Genomic DNA, 17,759 nt, shown 5'->3' with positions numbered 1-17,759 from the left:
CTGGTAGGAGCTGTGTGGAGTATGGGATGAATCACAGATAGCAGCTGGATGGAGTATGGGATGAGTCACAGATAGGAGCTGTATGGAGTACGGAATGAATCACAGGTAGGAGCTGTGTGGAGTATGGGAAGAATCACAGATAGGAGCTGTGTGGAGTGTGGGATGAATCACAGATTGGAGCTGTGTGGAGTATGGGATGAATCACAGATAGGAGCTCTATGGAGTATGGGATGAATCACAGGTAGGAGCTGTGTGGAGTATGGGATGAATCACAGGTAGGAGCTGTGTGGGGTATGGGATGAGTCACAGATAGGAGCTGTATGGAGTATGGGATGAATCTCAGGTAGGAGCTGTATGGAGTATGGGAAGAATCACAGGTAGGAGCTGTGTGGAGTATGGGATGAATCACAGGTATGAGCTGTGTGGGGTATGGGATGAGTCACAGGTAGGAGCTGTATGGAGTATGGGATGAATCTCAGGTAGGAGATGTATGGAGTATGGGATGAATCACAGGTAGGAGCTGTGTGGAGTATGTGATGAGTCACAGATAGGAGCTGTGTGGAGTATGAGGTGAGTCACAGATAGGAGCTGTATGGAGCATGGGATGAATCACAGATACGAACTGTGTGGAGTATGGGATGAGTCACAGATCGGAGCTGTGTGGAGTACGGAATGAATCACAGATAGGAGCTGTGTGGAGTACGGAAGGAATCACAGATAGGAGCTGTGTGGAGTACGGGATGAATCACATGTAGGAGCTGTATGGAGTACGGAATGAATCACAAGTAGGAGCTGTGTGGAGTATGGGATGAATCACAGATAGGAGCTGTGTGGAGTATGGGATGAATCACAGGTAGGAGCTGTGTGCCGTATGGGATGAATCACAGATAGGAGCTGTGTGGAGTATGGGATGAATCACAGACAGGAGCTGTATGGAGTATGGGATGAATCACAGGTAGGAGCTGTGTGGAGTATGGGATGAATCACAGGTAGGAGCTGTGTGGAGTATGGGATGAATCACAGGTAGGAGCTGTGTGGAGTATGGGATGAATCACAGGTAGGAGCTGTGTGGAGTATGGGATTCATCACAGATAGGAGCCGTATGGAGTATGGGATGAATCACAGGTAGGAGCTGTGTGGAGTATGGGATGAATCACAGATAGGGGCTGTGTGGAGTATGGGAAGAATCACAGGTAGGAGCTGTATGGAGTATGGGATGAATCACAGGTAGGAGCTGGATGGAGTATGGGATGAGTCACAGATAGGAGCTGTATGGAGTATGGGATGAATCACAGGTAGGAGCTGTATGGAGTATGGGATGAATCACAGATAGGAGCTGTGTGGAGTATGGGATGAATCACAAATAGGAGCTGTATGGAGTAGGGATGAATCACAGGTAGGAGCTGTATGGAGTATGGGATGAGTCACAGATAGGAGCTGTATGGAGTATGGGATGAATCACTGGTAGGAGCTGTATGGAGTATGGGATGTATCACAGATAGGAGCTGTGTGGAGTATGGGATGAATCACAGATACGAGCTGTGTGGAGTATGGGATGAATCACAGGTAGGAGCTGTGTGGTGTATGGGATGAATCACAGATAGGAACTGTATGGAGTATGGGATGAATCACAGGTAGGAGCTGTATGGAGTACGGAATGAATCACAGATAGGAGCTGTGTGGAGTACAGAAGGAATCACAGATAGGAGCTGTGTGGAGTACGGGATCAATCACAGTTAGGAGCTGTATGGATTACGGAATGAATCACAGGAAGGAGCTGTGTGGAGTATGGGATGAATCACAGATAGGGGCTGTGTGGAGTATGGGATGAATCACAGGTAGGAGCTGTGTGCAGTATGGGATAAATCACAGATAGGAGCAGTATGGAGTATGGGATGAATCACAGGTAGGAGCTGTGTGGAGTATGGGATGAATCACTGGTATGAGCTGTGTGGAGTATGGGATGAATCACAGGTAGGAGCTGTGTGGAGTATGGGATGAATCACTGGTATGAGCTGTGTGGAGTATGGGATGAATCACAGGTAGGAGCTGTGTGGAGTATCGGATGAGTCACAGATAGGAGCTGTATGGAGTATGGGATGAATCACAGGTAGGAGCTGTATGGAGTATGGGATGAATCACAGATAGGAGCTGTGTGGAGTATGGGATGAATGACAGATAGGAGCTGTGTGGAGTATGGGATGAATCACAGATAGGAGCTGTGTGGAGTATGGGATGAATCACAGATAGGAGCTGTGTGGAGTATGGGATGAATCACAGATAGGAGCTGTATGGAGTATGGGATGAATCACAGGTAGGAGCTGTATGCAGTATGGTATGAGTCACAGGTAGGACCTGTGTTGAGTCTGGGATGAATCACAGGTAGGAGCTGTATGGAGTACGGAATGAATCACAGATAGGAGCTGTGTGGAGTACGGAAAGAATCACAGATAGGAGCTGTGTGGAGTACGGAAAGAATCACAGATAGGAGCTGTGTGGAGTACGGGATGAATCACAGTTAGGAGCTGTATGGAGTACGGAATGAATCACAGGTAGGAGCTGTGTGGAGTATGGGAAGAATCACAGATAGGAGCTGTGTGGAGTGTGGGATGAATCACAGATTGGAGCTGTGTGGAGTATGGGATGAATCACAGATAGGAGCTCTATGGAGTATGGGATGAATCACAGGTAGGAGCTGTGTGGAGTATGGGATGAATCACAGGTAGGAGCTGTGTGGGGTATGGGATGAGTCACAGATAGGAGCTGTATGGAGTATGGGATGAATCTCAGGTAGGAGCTGTATGGAGTATGGGATGAATCACAGGTAGGAGCTGTGTGGAGTATGGGATGAATCACAGGTATGAGCTGTGTGGGGTATGGGATGAGTCACAGGTAGGAGCTGTATGGAGTATGGGATGAATCTCAGGTAAGAGATGTATGGAGTATGGGATGAATCACGGGTAGGAGCTGTGTGGAGTATGTGATTAGTCACAAATAGGAGCTGTGTGGGGTATGGGGTGAGTCACAGATAGGAGCTGTATGGAGCATGGGATGAATCACAGATACGAACTGTGTGGAGTATGGGATGAGTCACAGATAGGAGCTGTGTGGAGTACGGAATGAATCACAGATAGGAGCTGTGTGGAGAACGGAAGGAATCACAGATAGGAGCTGTGTGGAGTACGGGATGAATCACAGTTAGGAGCTGTATGGAGTACGGAATGAATCACAGGTAGGAGCTGTGTGGAGTATCGGATGAATCACAGATAGGAGCTCTGTGGAGTATGGGATGAATCACAGGTAGGAGCTGTGTGCTGTATGGGATGAATCACAGATAGGAGCTGTGTGGAGTATGGGATGAATCACAGACAGGAGCTGATTGGAGTATGGGATGAATCACAGGTAGGAGCTGTGTGGAGTATGGGATGAATCACAGGTAGGAGCTGTGTGGAGTATGGGATGAATCACAGGTAGGAGCTGTGTGGAGTATGGAATGAATCACAGGTAGGAGCTGTGTGGAGTATGGGATTCATCACAGATAGGAGCTGTATGGAGTATGGGATGAATCACAGGTAGGAGCTGTGTGGAGTATGGGATGAATCACAGATAGGGGCTGTGTGGAGTATGGGAAGAATCACAGGTAGGAGCTGTATGGAGTATGGGATGAATCACAGGTAAGAGCTGGATGGAGTATGGGATGAGTCACAGATAGGAGCTGTATGGAGTATGGGATGAATCACAGGTAGGAGCTGTATGGAGTATGGGATGAACCACAGATAGGAGCTGTGTGGAGTATGGGATGAATCACAGATAGGAGCTGTATGGAGTAGGGATGAATCACAGGTAGGAGCTGTATGGAGTATGGGATGAGTCACAGATAGGAGCTGTATGGAGTATGGGATGAATCACTGGTAGGAGCTGTATGGAGTATGGGATGTATCACAGATAGGAGCTGTGTGGAGTATGGGATGAATCACAGATAGGAGCTGTGTGGAGTATGGGATGAATCACAGGTAGGAGCTGTATGGAGTATGGGATGAATCACAGAGAGGAACTGTATGGAGTATGGGATGAATCACAGGTAGGAGTTGTATGGAGTCTGGGATGAATCACAGGTAGGAGCTGTGTGGAGTATGGGATGAATCACAGATAGGAGCTGTGTGGAGTATGGGATGAATCACAGATAGGAGCTGTGTGGAGTATGGGAATAATCACAGGTAGGAGCTGTATGGAGTATGGGATGAATCACAGGTAGGAGCTGGATGGAGTATGGGATGAGTCACAGATAGGAGCTGTATGGAGTATGGGATGAATCACAGGTAGGAGCTGTATGGAGTATGGGATGAATCACAGATAGGAGCTGTGTGGAGTATGGGATGAATCACAGATAGGAGCTGTGTGGAGTATGGGATGAATCACAGATAGGAGCTGTATGGAGTATGGGATGAATCACAGGTAGGAGCTGTATGCAGTATGGTATGAGTCACAGGTAGGACCTGTGTTGAGTCTGGGATGAATCACAGGTAGGAGCTGTATGGAGTACGGAATGAATCACAGATAGGAGCTGTGTGGAGTACGGAAAGAATCACAGATAGGAGCTGTGTGGAGTACGGAAAGAATCACAGATAGGAGCTGTGTGGAGTACGGGATGAATCACAGTTAGGAGCTGTATGGAGTACGGAATGAATCACAGGTAGGAGCTGTGTGGAGTATGGGAAGAATCACAGATAGGAGCTGTGTGGAGTGTGGGATGAATCACAGATTGGAGCTGTGTGGAGTATGGGATGAATCACAGATAGGAGCTCTATGGAGTATGGGATGAATCACAGGTAGGAGCTGTGTGGAGTATGGGATGAATCACAGGTAGGAGCTGTGTGGGGTATGGGATGAGTCACAGATAGGAGCTGTATGGAGTATGGGATGAATCTCAGGTAGGAGCTGTATGGAGTATGGGATGAATCACAGGTAGGAGCTGTGTGGAGTATGGGATGAATCACAGGTATGAGCTGTGTGGGGTATGGGATGAGTCACAGGTAGGAGCTGTATGGAGTATGGGATGAATCTCAGGTAAGAGATGTATGGAGTATGGGATGAATCACGGGTAGGAGCTGTGTGGAGTATGTGATTAGTCACAAATAGGAGCTGTGTGGGGTATGGGGTGAGTCACAGATAGGAGCTGTATGGAGCATGGGATGAATCACAGATACGAACTGTGTGGAGTATGGGATGAGTCACAGATAGGAGCTGTGTGGAGTACGGAATGAATCACAGATAGGAGCTGTGTGGAGAACGGAAGGAATCACAGATAGGAGCTGTGTGGAGTACGGGATGAATCACAGTTAGGAGCTGTATGGAGTACGGAATGAATCACAGGTAGGAGCTGTGTGGAGTATCGGATGAATCACAGATAGGAGCTCTGTGGAGTATGGGATGAATCACAGGTAGGAGCTGTGTGCTGTATGGGATGAATCACAGATAGGAGCTGTGTGGAGTATGGGATGAATCACAGACAGGAGCTGATTGGAGTATGGGATGAATCACAGGTAGGAGCTGTGTGGAGTATGGGATGAATCACAGGTAGGAGCTGTGTGGAGTATGGGATGAATCACAGGTAGGAGCTGTGTGGAGTATGGAATGAATCACAGGTAGGAGCTGTGTGGAGTATGGGATTCATCACAGATAGGAGCTGTATGGAGTATGGGATGAATCACAGGTAGGAGCTGTGTGGAGTATGGGATGAATCACAGATAGGGGCTGTGTGGAGTATGGGAAGAATCACAGGTAGGAGCTGTATGGAGTATGGGATGAATCACAGGTAAGAGCTGGATGGAGTATGGGATGAGTCACAGATAGGAGCTGTATGGAGTATGGGATGAATCACAGGTAGGAGCTGTATGGAGTATGGGATGAACCACAGATAGGAGCTGTGTGGAGTATGGGATGAATCACAGATAGGAGCTGTATGGAGTAGGGATGAATCACAGGTAGGAGCTGTATGGAGTATGGGATGAGTCACAGATAGGAGCTGTATGGAGTATGGGATGAATCACTGGTAGGAGCTGTATGGAGTATGGGATGTATCACAGATAGGAGCTGTGTGGAGTATGGGATGAATCACAGATAGGAGCTGTGTGGAGTATGGGATGAATCACAGGTAGGAGCTGTATGGAGTATGGGATGAATCACAGAGAGGAACTGTATGGAGTATGGGATGAATCACAGGTAGGAGTTGTATGGAGTCTGGGATGAATCACAGGTAGGAGCTGTGTGGAGTATGGGATGAATCACAGATAGGAGCTGTGTGGAGTATGGGATGAATCACAGATAGGAGCTGTGTGGAGTATGGGAATAATCACAGGTAGGAGCTGTATGGAGTATGGGATGAATCACAGGTAGGAGCTGGATGGAGTATGGGATGAGTCACAGATAGGAGCTGTATGGAGTATGGGATGAATCACAGGTAGGAGCTGTATGGAGTATGGGATGAATCACAGATAGGAGCTGTGTGGAGTATGGGATGAATCACAGATAGGAGCTGTATGGAGTAGGGATGAATCACAGGTAGGAGCTGTATGGAGTATGGGATAAGTCACAGATAGGAGCTGTATGGAGTACGGAATGAATCACAGATAGGAGCTGTGTCGAGTACGGAAAGAATCACAGGTAGGAGCTGTGTGGAATATGGGATGAATCACAGATAGGAGCTGTGTGGAGTATGGGATGAACACAGGGAGGAGCTGTGTGGAGTACAGAAGGAATCACAGATAGGAGCTGTGTGGAGTACGGGATCAATCACAGTTAGGAGCTGTATGGATTACGGAATGAATCACAGGAAGGAGCTGTGTGGAGTATGGGATGAATCACAGATAGGGGCTGTGTGGAGTATGGGATGAATCACAGGTAGGAGCTGTGTGCAGTATGGGATAAATCACAGATAGGAGCAGTATGGAGTATGGGATGAATCACAGACAGGAGCTGTATGGAGTATGGGATGAATCACAGATAGAGCTGTGTGGAGTATGGGATGAATCACAGGTAGGAGCTGTGTGGAGTATGGGATGAATCACTGGTATGAGCTGTGTGGAGTATGGGATGAATCACAGGTAGGAGCTGTGTGGACTATCGGATGAGTCACAGATAGGAGCTGTATGGAGTATGGGATGAATCACAGGTAGGAGCTGTATGGAGTATGGGATGAATCACAGATAGGAGCTGTGTGGAGTATGGGATGAATGACAGATAGGAGCTGTGTGGAGTATGGGATGAATCACAGATAGGAGCTGTGTGGAGTATGGGATGAATCACAGATAGGAGCTGTGTGGAGTATGGGATGAATCACAGATAGGAGCTGTATGGAGTATGGAATGAATCACAGGTAGGAGCTGTATGCAGTATGGTATGAGTCACAGGTAGGAGCTGTGTTGAGTCTGGGATGAATCACAGGTAGGAGCTGTATGGAGTACGGAATGAATCACAGATAGGAGCTGTGTGGAGTACGGAAAGAATCACAGATAGGAGCTGTGTGGAGTACGGAAAGAATCATAGATAGGAGCTGTGTGGAGTACGGGATGAATCACAGTTAGGAGCTGTATGGAGTACGGAATGAATCACAGGTAGGAGCTGTGTGGAGTATGGGAAGAATCACAGATAGGAGCTGTGTGGAGTGTGGGATGAATCACAGATTGGAGCTGTGTGGAGTATGGGATGAATCACAGATAGGAGCTCTATGGAGTATGGGATGAATCACAGGGAGGAGCTGTGTGGAGTATGGGATGAATCACAGGTAGGAGCTGTGTGGGGTATGGGATGAGTCACAGATAGGAGCTGTATGGAGTATGGGATGAATCTCAGGTAGGAGCTGTATGGAGTATGGGATGAATCACAGGTAGGAGCTGTGTGGAGTATGGGATGAATCACAGGTATGAGCTGTGTGGGGTATGGGATGAGTCACAGGTAGGAGCTGTATGGAGTATGGGATGAATCTCAGGTAAGAGATGTATGGAGTATGGGATGAATCACAGGTAGGAGCTGTGTGGAGTATGTGATTAGTCACAAATAGGAGCTGTGTGGGGTATGGGGTGAGTCACAGATAGGAGCTGTATGGAGCATGGGATGAATCACAGATACGAACTGTGTGGAGTATGGGATGAGTCACAGATAGGAGCTGTGTGGAGTACGGAATGAATCACAGATAGGAGCTGTGTGGAGAACGGAAGGAATCACAGATAGGAGCTGTGTGGAGTACGGGATGAATCACAGTTAGGAGCTGTATGGAGTACGGAATGAATCACAGGTAGGAGCTGTGTGGAGTATCGGATGAATCACAGATAGGAGCTCTGTGGAGTATGGGATGAATCACAGGTAGGAGCTGTGTGCAGTATGGGATGAATCACAGATAGGAGCTGTGTGGAGTATGGGATGAATCACAGACAGGAGCTGATTGGAGTATGGGATGAATCACAGGTAGGAGCTGTGTGGAGTATGGGATGAATCACAGGTAGGAGCTGTGTGGAGTATGGGATGAATCACAGGTAGGAGCTGTGTGGAGTATGGAATGAATCACAGGTAGGAGCTGTGTGGAGTATGGGATTCATCACAGATAGGAGCTGTATGGAGTATGGGATGAATCACAGGTAGGAGCTGTGTGGAGTATGGGATGAATCACAGATAGGGGCTGTGTGGAGTATGGGAAGAATCACAGGTAGGAGCTGTATGGAGTATGGGATGAATCACAGGTAGGAGCTGGATGGAGTATGGGATGAGTCACAGATAGGAGCTGTATGGAGTATGGGATGAATCACAGGTAGGAGCTGTATGGAGTATGGGATGAACCACAGATAGGAGCTGTGTGGAGTATGGGATGAATCACAGATAGGAGCTGTATGGAGTAGGGATGAATCACAGGTAGGAGCTGTATGGAGTATGGGATGAGTCACAGATAGGAGCTGTATGGAGTATGGGATGAATCACTGGTAGGAGCTGTATGGAGTATGGGATGTATCACAGATAGGAGCTGTGTGGAGTATGGGATGAATCACAGATAGGAACTGTATGGAGTATGGGATGAATCACAGGTAGGAGTTGTATGGAGTCTGGGATGAATCACAGGTAGGAGCTGTGTGGAGTATGGGATGAATCACAGATAGGAGCTGTGTGGAGTATGGGATGAATCACAGATAGGAGCTGTGTGGAGTATGGGAATAATCACAGGTAGGTGCTGTATGGAGTATGGGATGAATCACAGGTAGGAGCTGGATGGAGTATGGGATGAGTCACAGATAGGAGCTGTATGGAGTATGGGATGAATCACAGGTAGGAGCTGTATGGAGTATGGGATGAATCACAGATAGGAGCTGTGTGGAGTATGGGATGAATCACAGATAGGAGCTGTATGGAGTAGGGATGAATCACAGGTAGGAGCTGTATGGAGTATGGGATAAGTCACAGATAGGAGCTGTATGGAGTACGGAATGAATCACAGATAGGAGCTGTGTCGAGTACGGAAAGAATCACAGGTAGGAGCTGTGTGGAATATGGGATGAATCACAGATAGGAGCTGTGTGGAGTATGGGATGAACACAGGGAGGAGCTGTGTGGTGTATGGGATGAATCACAGGTAGGAGCTGTGTGGAGTATGGGATGAATCACAGGTAGGAGCTGTGTGGAGTATGGGATGAGTCACAGATAGGAGCTGTATGGAGTATGGGATGAATCACAGATAGGAGCTGTGTGGAGTATGGGATGAATGACAGATAGGAGCTGTGTGGAGTATGGGATGAATCACAGATAGGAGCTGTGTGGAGTATGGGATGAATCACAGATAGGAGCTGTGTGGAGTACAGAAGGAATCACAGATAGAAGCTGTGTGGAGTACGGGATCAATCACAGTTAGGAGCTGTATGGATTACGGAATGAATCACAGGTAGGAGCTGTGTGGAGTATGGGATGAATCACAGATAGGGGCTGTGTGGAGTATGGGATGAATCACAGATAGGAGCTGTGTGGAGTATGGGATGAATCACAGGTAGGAGCTGTGTGGAGTATGGGATGAATCACTGGTATGAGCTGTGTGGAGTATGGGATGAATCACAGGTAGGAGCTGTGTGGAGTATCGGATAAGTCACAGATAGGAGCTGTATGCAGTATGGGATGAGTCACAGGTAGGAGCTGTGTTGAGTATGGGATGAATCACAGGTAGGAGCTGTGTGGAGTATGGGATGAATCACAGGTAGGAGCTGTATGGAGTATGGGATGAATCACAGGTAGGAGCTGTATGCAGTATGGGATGAGTCACAGGTAGGAGCTGTGTTGAGTATGGGATGAATCACAGGTAGGAGCTGTATGGAGTACGGAATGAATCACAGATAGGAGCTGTGTGGAGTACGGAAAGAATCACAGGTAGCTGTGTGGAGTATGGGATGAATCACAGATTGGAGCTGTGTGGAGTATGGGATGAATCACAGATAGGAGCTCTATGGAGTATGGGATGAATCAGAGGTAGGAGCTGTGTGGAGTATGGGATGAATCACAGGTAGGAGCTGTGTGGGGTATGGGATGAGTCACAGATAGGAGCTGTATGGAGTATGGGATGAATCTCAGGTAGGAGCTGTATGGAGTATGGGATGAATCACTGGTAGGATCTGTGTGGAGTATGGGATGAATCACAGATAGCAGCTGGATGGAGTATGGGATGAGTCACAGATAGGAGCTGTATGGAGTATGGGATGAATCACAGGTAGGAGCTGTATGGAGTATGGGATGTATCACAGATAGGAGCTGTGTGGAGTATGGGATGAATCACAGATAGGAACTGTATGGAGTATGGGATGAATCACAGGTAGGAGTTGTATGGAGTCTGGGATGAATCACAGGTAGGAGCTGTGTGGAGTATGGGATGAATCACAGATAGGAGCTGTGTGGAGTATGGGTATAATCACAGGTAGGAGCTGTATGGAGTATGGGATGAATCACAGGTAGGAGCTGGATGGAGTATGGGATGAGTCACAGATAGGAGCTGTATGGAGTATGGGATGAATCACAGGTAGGAGCTGTATGGAGTATGGGATGAATCACAGATAGGAGCTGTGTGGAGTATGGGATGAATCACAGATAGGAGCTGTATGGAGTAGGGATGAATCACAGGTAGGAGCTGTATGGAGTATGGGATAAGTCACAGATAGGAGCTGTATGGAGTACGGAATGAATCACAGATAGGAGCTGTGTCGAGTACGGAAAGAATCACAGGTAGGAGCTGTGTGGAATATGGGATGAATCACAGATAGGAGCTGTATGGAGTATGGGATGAACACAGGGAGGAGCTGTGTGGTGTATGGGATGAATCACAGGTAGGAGCTGTGTGGAGTATGGGATGAATCACAGGTAGGAGCTGTGTGGAGTATGGGATGAGTCACAGATAGGAGCTGTATGGAGTATGGGATGAATCACAGATAGGAGCTGTGTGGAGTATGGGATGAATGACAGATAGGAGCTGTGTGGAGGATGGGATGAATCACAGATAGGAGCTGTGTGGAGTATGGGATGAATCACAGATAGGAGCTGTGTGGAGTACAGAAGGAATCACAGATAGAAGCTGTGTGGAGTATGGGATCAATCACAGTTAGGAGCTGTATGGATTACGGAATGAATCACAGGTAGGAGCTGTGTGGAGTATGGGATGAATCACAGATAGGGGCTGTGTGGAGTATGGGATGAATCACAGATAGGAGCTGTGTGGAGTATGGGATGAATCACAGGTAGGAGCTGTGTGGAGTATGGGATGAATCACTGGTATGAGCTGTGTGGAGTATGGGATGAATCACAGGTAGGAGCTGTGTGGAGTATCGGATAAGTCACAGATAGGAGCTGTATGCAGTATGGGATGAGTCACAGGTAGGAGCTGTGTTGAGTATGGGATGAATCACAGGTAGGAGCTGTGTGGAGTATGGGATGAATCACAGGTAGGAGCTGTATGGAGTATGGGATGAATCACAGGTAGGAGCTGTATGCAGTATGGGATGAGTCACAGGTAGGAGCTGTGTTGAGTATGGGATGAATCACAGGTAGGAGCTGTATGGAGTACGGAATGAATCACAGATAGGAGCTGTGTGGAGTACGGAAAGAATCACAGGTAGCTGTGTGGAGTATGGGATGAATCACAGATTGGAGCTGTGTGGAGTATGGGATGAATCACAGATAGGAGCTCTATGGAGTATGGGATGAATCAGAGGTAGGAGCTGTGTGGAGTATGGGATGAATCACAGGTAGGAGCTGTGTGGGGTATGGGATGAGTCACAGATAGGAGCTGTATGGAGTATGGGATGAATCTCAGGTAGGAGCTGTATGGAGTATGGGATGAATCACTGGTAGGATCTGTGTGGAGTATGGGATGAATCACAGATAGCAGCTGGATGGAGTATGGGATGAGTCACAGATAGGAGCTGTATGGAGTATGGGATGAATCACAGGTAGGAGCTGTATGGAGTATGGGATGAATCACAGATAGGAGCTGTGTGGAGTATGGGATGAATCACAGATAGGAGCTGTATGGAGGAGGGGTGAATCACAGTTAGGAGCTGTATGGAGTATGGGATGAGTCACAGATAGGAGCTGTATGGAGTATGGGATGAATCACTGGTAGGAGCTGCATGGAGTACGGAAGGAATCACAGATAGGAGCTGTGTGGAGTACGGGATGAATCACAGTTAGGAGCTGTATGGAGTACGGAATGAATCACAGGTAGGAGCTGTGTGGAGTATGGGATGAATCACAGATAGGAGCTGTGTGGAGTTTGGGATGAATCACAGGTAGGAGCTGTGTGCAGTATGGGATGAATCACAGATAGGAGCTGTGTGGAGTATGGGATGAATCACAGACAGGAGCTATATGGAGTATGGGATGAATCACAGGTAGGAGCTGTGTGGAGTATGGGATGAATCACAGGTAGGAGCTGTGTGGAGTATGGGATGAATCACAGGTAGGAGCTGTGTGGAGTATGGGATGAATCACAGGTAGGAGCTGTGTGGAGTATGGGATTCATCACAGACAGGAGCTGTATGGAGTCTGGGATGAATCACAGGTAGGAGCTGTGTGGAGTATGGGATGAATCACAGATAGGAGCTGTGTGGAGTATGGGAATAATCACAGGTAGGAGCTGTATGGAGTATGGGATGAATCACAGGTAGGAGCTGGATGGAGTATGGGATGAGTCACAGATAGGAGCTGTATGGAGTATGGGATGAATCACAGGTAGGAGCTGTGTGGAGTATGGGATTCATCACAGACAGGAGCTGTATGGAGTCTGGGATGAATCACAGGTAGGAGCTGTGTGGAGTATGGAATGAATCACAGATAGGAGCTGTGTGGAGTATGGGAATAATCACAGGTAGGAGCTGTATGGAGTATGGGATGAATCACAGGTAGGAGCTGGATGGAGTATGGGATGAGTCACAGTTAGGAGCTGTATGGAGTATGGGATGAATCACAGGTAGGAGCTGTATGGAGTATGGGATGAATCACAGATAGGAGCTGTGTGGAGTATGGGATGAATCACAGATAGGAGCTGTATGGAGTAGGGATGAATCACAGGTAGGAGCTGTATGGAGTATGGGATGAGTCACAGATAGGAGCTGTATGGAGTACGGAATGAATCACAGATAGGAGCTGTGTCGAGTACGGAAAGAATCACAGGTAGGAGCTGTGTGGAATATGGGATGAATCACAGATAGGAGCTGTGTGGAGTATGGGATGAATCACAGGGAGGAGCTGTGTGGAGTATGGGATGAATCACAGGTAGGAGCTGTGTGGTGTATGGGATGAATCACAGGTAGGAGCTGTGTGGAGTATGGGATGAGTCACAGATAGGAGCTGTATGGAGTATGGGATGAATCACAGATAGGAGCTGTGTGGAGTATGGGATGAATGACAGATAGGAGCTGTGTGGAGTATGGGATGAATCACAGATAGGAGCTGTGTGGAGTATGGGATGAATCACAGATAGGAGCTGTGTGGAGTACAGAAGGAATCACAGATAGGAGCTGTGTGGAGTACGGGATCAATCACAGTTAGGAGCTGTATGGATTACGGAATGAATCACAGGTAGGAGCTGTGTGGAGTATGGGATGAATCACAGATAGGGGCTGTGTGGAGTATGGGATGAATCACAGGTAGGAGCTGTGTGCAGTATGGGATAAATCACAGATAGGAGCAGTATGGAGTATGGGATGAATCACAGACAGGAGCTGTATGGAGTATGGGATGAATCACAGGTAGGAGCTGTGTGGAGTATGGGATGAATCACTGGTATGAGCTGTGTGGAGTATGGGATGAATCACAGGTAGGAGCTGTGTGGAGTATGGGATGAATCACTGGTATGAGCTGTGTGGAGTATGGGATGAATCACAGGTAGGAGCTGTGTGGAGTATCGGATGAATCACAGACAGGAGCCGTATGGAGTATGGGATGAATCACAGATAGGAGCTGTGTGGAGTATGGGATGAATCACAGGTAGGAGCTGTGTGGAGTATGGGATGAATCACTGGTATGAGCTGTGTGGAGTATGGGATGAATCACAGGTAGGAGCTGCGTGGAGTATCGGATACGTCACAGATAGGAGCTGTATGGAGTATGGGATGAATCGCAGGTAGGAGCTGTATGGAGTATGGGATGAATCACAGGTAGGAGCTGTATGGACTATGGGATGAATCACAGATAGGAGCTGTGTGGAGTATGGGATGAATCACAGATAGGAGCTGTATGGAGTAGGGGTGAATCACAGTTAGGAGCTGTATGGAGTATGGGATGAGTCACAGATAGGAGCTGTATGGAGTATGGGATGAATCACTGGTAGGAGCTGCATGGAGTACGGAAGGAATCACAGATAGGAGCTGTGTGGAGTACGGGATGTATCACAGTTAGGAGCTGTATGGAGTACGGAATGAATCACAGGTAGGAGCTGTGTGGAGTATGGGATGAATCACAGATAGGAGCTGTGTGGAGTATGGGATGAATCACAGGTAGGAGCTGTGTGCAGTATGGGATGAATCACAGATAGGAGCTGTGTGGAGTATGGGATGAATCACAGACAGGAGCTGTATGGAGTATGGGATGAATCACAGGTAGGAGCTGTGTGGAGTATGGGATGAATCACAGGTAGGAGCTGTGTGGAGTATGGGATGAATCACAGGTAGGAGCTGTGTGGAGTATGGGATGAATCACAGGTAGGAGCTGTGTGGAGTATGGGATTCATCACAGACAGGAGCTGTATGGAGTATGGGATGAATCACAGGTAGGAGCTGTGTGGAGTATGGGATGAATCACAGATAGGAGCTGTATGCAGTATGGGATGAGTCACAGGTAGGAGCTGTGTTGAGTATGGGTGAATCACAGGTAGGAGCTGTATGGAGTACGGAATGAATCACAGATAGGAGCTGTGTGGAGTACGGAAAGAATCACAGATAGCTGTGTGGAGTATGGGATGAATCACAGATTGGAGCTGTGTGGAGTATGGGATGAATCACAGATAGGAGCTCTATGGAGTATGGGATGAATCAGAGGTAGGAGCTGTGTGGAGTATGGGATGAATCACAGGTAGGAGCTGTGTGGGGTATGGGATGAGTCACAGATAGGAGCTGTATGGAGTATGGGATGAATCTCAGGTAGGAGCTGTATGGAGTATGGGATGAATCACTGGTAGGAGCTGTGTGGAGTATGGGATGAATCACAGATAGCAGCTGGATGCAGTATGGGATGAGTCACAGATAGGAGCTGTATGGAGTATGGGATGAATCACAGGTAGGAGCTGTATGGAGTATGGGATGAATCACAGATAGGAGCTGTGTGGAGTATGGGATGAATCACAGATAGGAGCTGTATGGAGTAGGGGTGAATCACAGTTAGGAGCTGTATGGAGTATGGGATGAATCACTGGTAGGAGCTGCATGGAGTACGGAAGGAATCACAGATAGGAGCTGTGTGGAGTACGGGATGAATCACAGTTAGGAGCTGTATGGAGTACGGAATGAATCACAGGTAGGAGCTGTGTGGAGTATGGGATGAATCACAGATAGGAGCTGTGTGGAGTATGGGATGAATCACAGGTAGGAGCTGTGTGCAGTATGGGATGAATCACAGATAGGAGCTGTGTGGAGTATGGGATGAATCACAGACAGGAGCTATATGGAGTATGGGATGAATCACAGGTAGGAGCTGTGTGGAGTATGGGATGAATCACAGGTAGGAGCTGTGTGGAGTATGGGATGAATCACAGGTAGGAGCTGTGTGGAGTATGGGATGAATCACAGGTAGGAGCTGTGTGGAGTATGGGATGAATCACAGACAGGAGCTGTATGGAGTCTGGGATGAATCACAGGTAGGAGCTGTGTGGAGTATGGGATGAATCACAGGTAGGAGCTGTGTGGAGTATGGGATGAATCACTGGTATGAGCTGTGTGGAGTATGGGATGAATCACAGATAGGAGCTGTGTGGAGTATGGGAATAATCACAGGTAGAAGCTGTATGGAGTATGGGATGAATCACAGGTAGGAGCTGGATGGAGTATGGGATGAGTCACAGATAGGAGCTGTATGGAGTATGGGATGAATCACAGGTAGGAGCTGTATGGAGTATGGGATGAATCACAGATAGGAGCTGTGTGGAGTATGGGATGAATCACAGATAGGAGCTGTATGGAGTAGGGATGAATCACAGGTAGGAGCTGTATGGAGTATGGGATGAGTCACAGATAGGAGCTGTGTGGAGTATGGGATGAATCACAGGTAGGAGCTGTATGGAGTACGGAATGAATCACAGATAGGAGCTGTGTCGAGTACGGAAAGAATCACAGGTAGGAGCTGTGTGGAATATGGGATGAATCACAGATAGGAGCTGTGTGGAGTATGGGATGAATCACAGGGAGGAGCTGTGTGGAGTATGGGATGAATCACAGGTAGGAGCTGTGTGGAGTATGGGATGAATCACAGGTAGGAGCTGTGTGGAGTATGGGATGAGTCACAGGTAGGAGCTGTGTGGAGTATGGGATGAATCACTGGTATGAGCTGTGTGGAGTATGGGATGAATCACAGGTAGGAGCTGTGTGGAGTATCGGATAAGTCACAGATAGGAGCTGTATGCAGTATGGGATGAGTCACAGGTAGGAGCTGTGTTGAGTATGGGATGAATCACAGGTAGGAGCTGTGTGGAGTATGGGATGAATCACAGGTAGGAGCTGTATGGAGTATGGGATGAATCACAGGTAGGAGCTGTATGCAGTATGGGATGAGTCACTGGTAGGAGCTGTGTTGAGTATGGGATGAATCACAGGTAGGAGCTGTATGGAGTACGGAATGAATCACAGATAGGAGCTGTGTGGAGTACGGAAAGAATCACAGGTAGCTGTGTGGAGTATGGGATGAATCACAGATTGGAGCTGTGTGGAGTATGGGATGAATCACAGATAGGAGCTCTATGGAGTATGGGATGAATCAGAGGTAGGAGCTGTGTGGAGTATGGGATGAATCACAGGTAGGAGCTGTGTGGGGTATGGGATGAGTCACAGATAGGAGCTGTATGGAGTATGGGATGAATCTCAGGTAGGAGCTGTATGGAGTATGGGATGAATCACTGGTAGGATCTGTGTGGAGTATGGGATGAATCACAGATAGCAGCTGGATGGAGTATGGGATGAGTCACAGATAGGAGCTGTATGGAGTATGGGATGAATCACAGGTAGGAGCTGTATGGAGTATGGGATGAATCACAGATA

The 17,759-nt window shown here is 47.8% G+C and overlaps 1 protein-coding gene across 1 annotated transcript in view; it reads right to left on the bottom strand.

Annotated features, from left to right (window-relative positions):
- The window catches only part of LOC140426717 (uncharacterized), a 719,260-nt gene that overhangs the window by 596,622 nt on the left and 104,879 nt on the right, over positions 1-17,759 (bottom strand). The gene's annotated exons all lie outside the window — the stretch shown is intronic.

The sequence above is a fragment of the Scyliorhinus torazame genome, chromosome 7 (assembly GCF_047496885.1).
Source record: "Scyliorhinus torazame isolate Kashiwa2021f chromosome 7, sScyTor2.1, whole genome shotgun sequence".
NCBI classification, from domain to species: domain Eukaryota; kingdom Metazoa; phylum Chordata; class Chondrichthyes; order Carcharhiniformes; family Scyliorhinidae; genus Scyliorhinus; species Scyliorhinus torazame.
The sequence above is the reverse complement of the archived record's forward strand: the minus strand, read 5'-3'. Positions and strand labels throughout refer to the sequence as shown.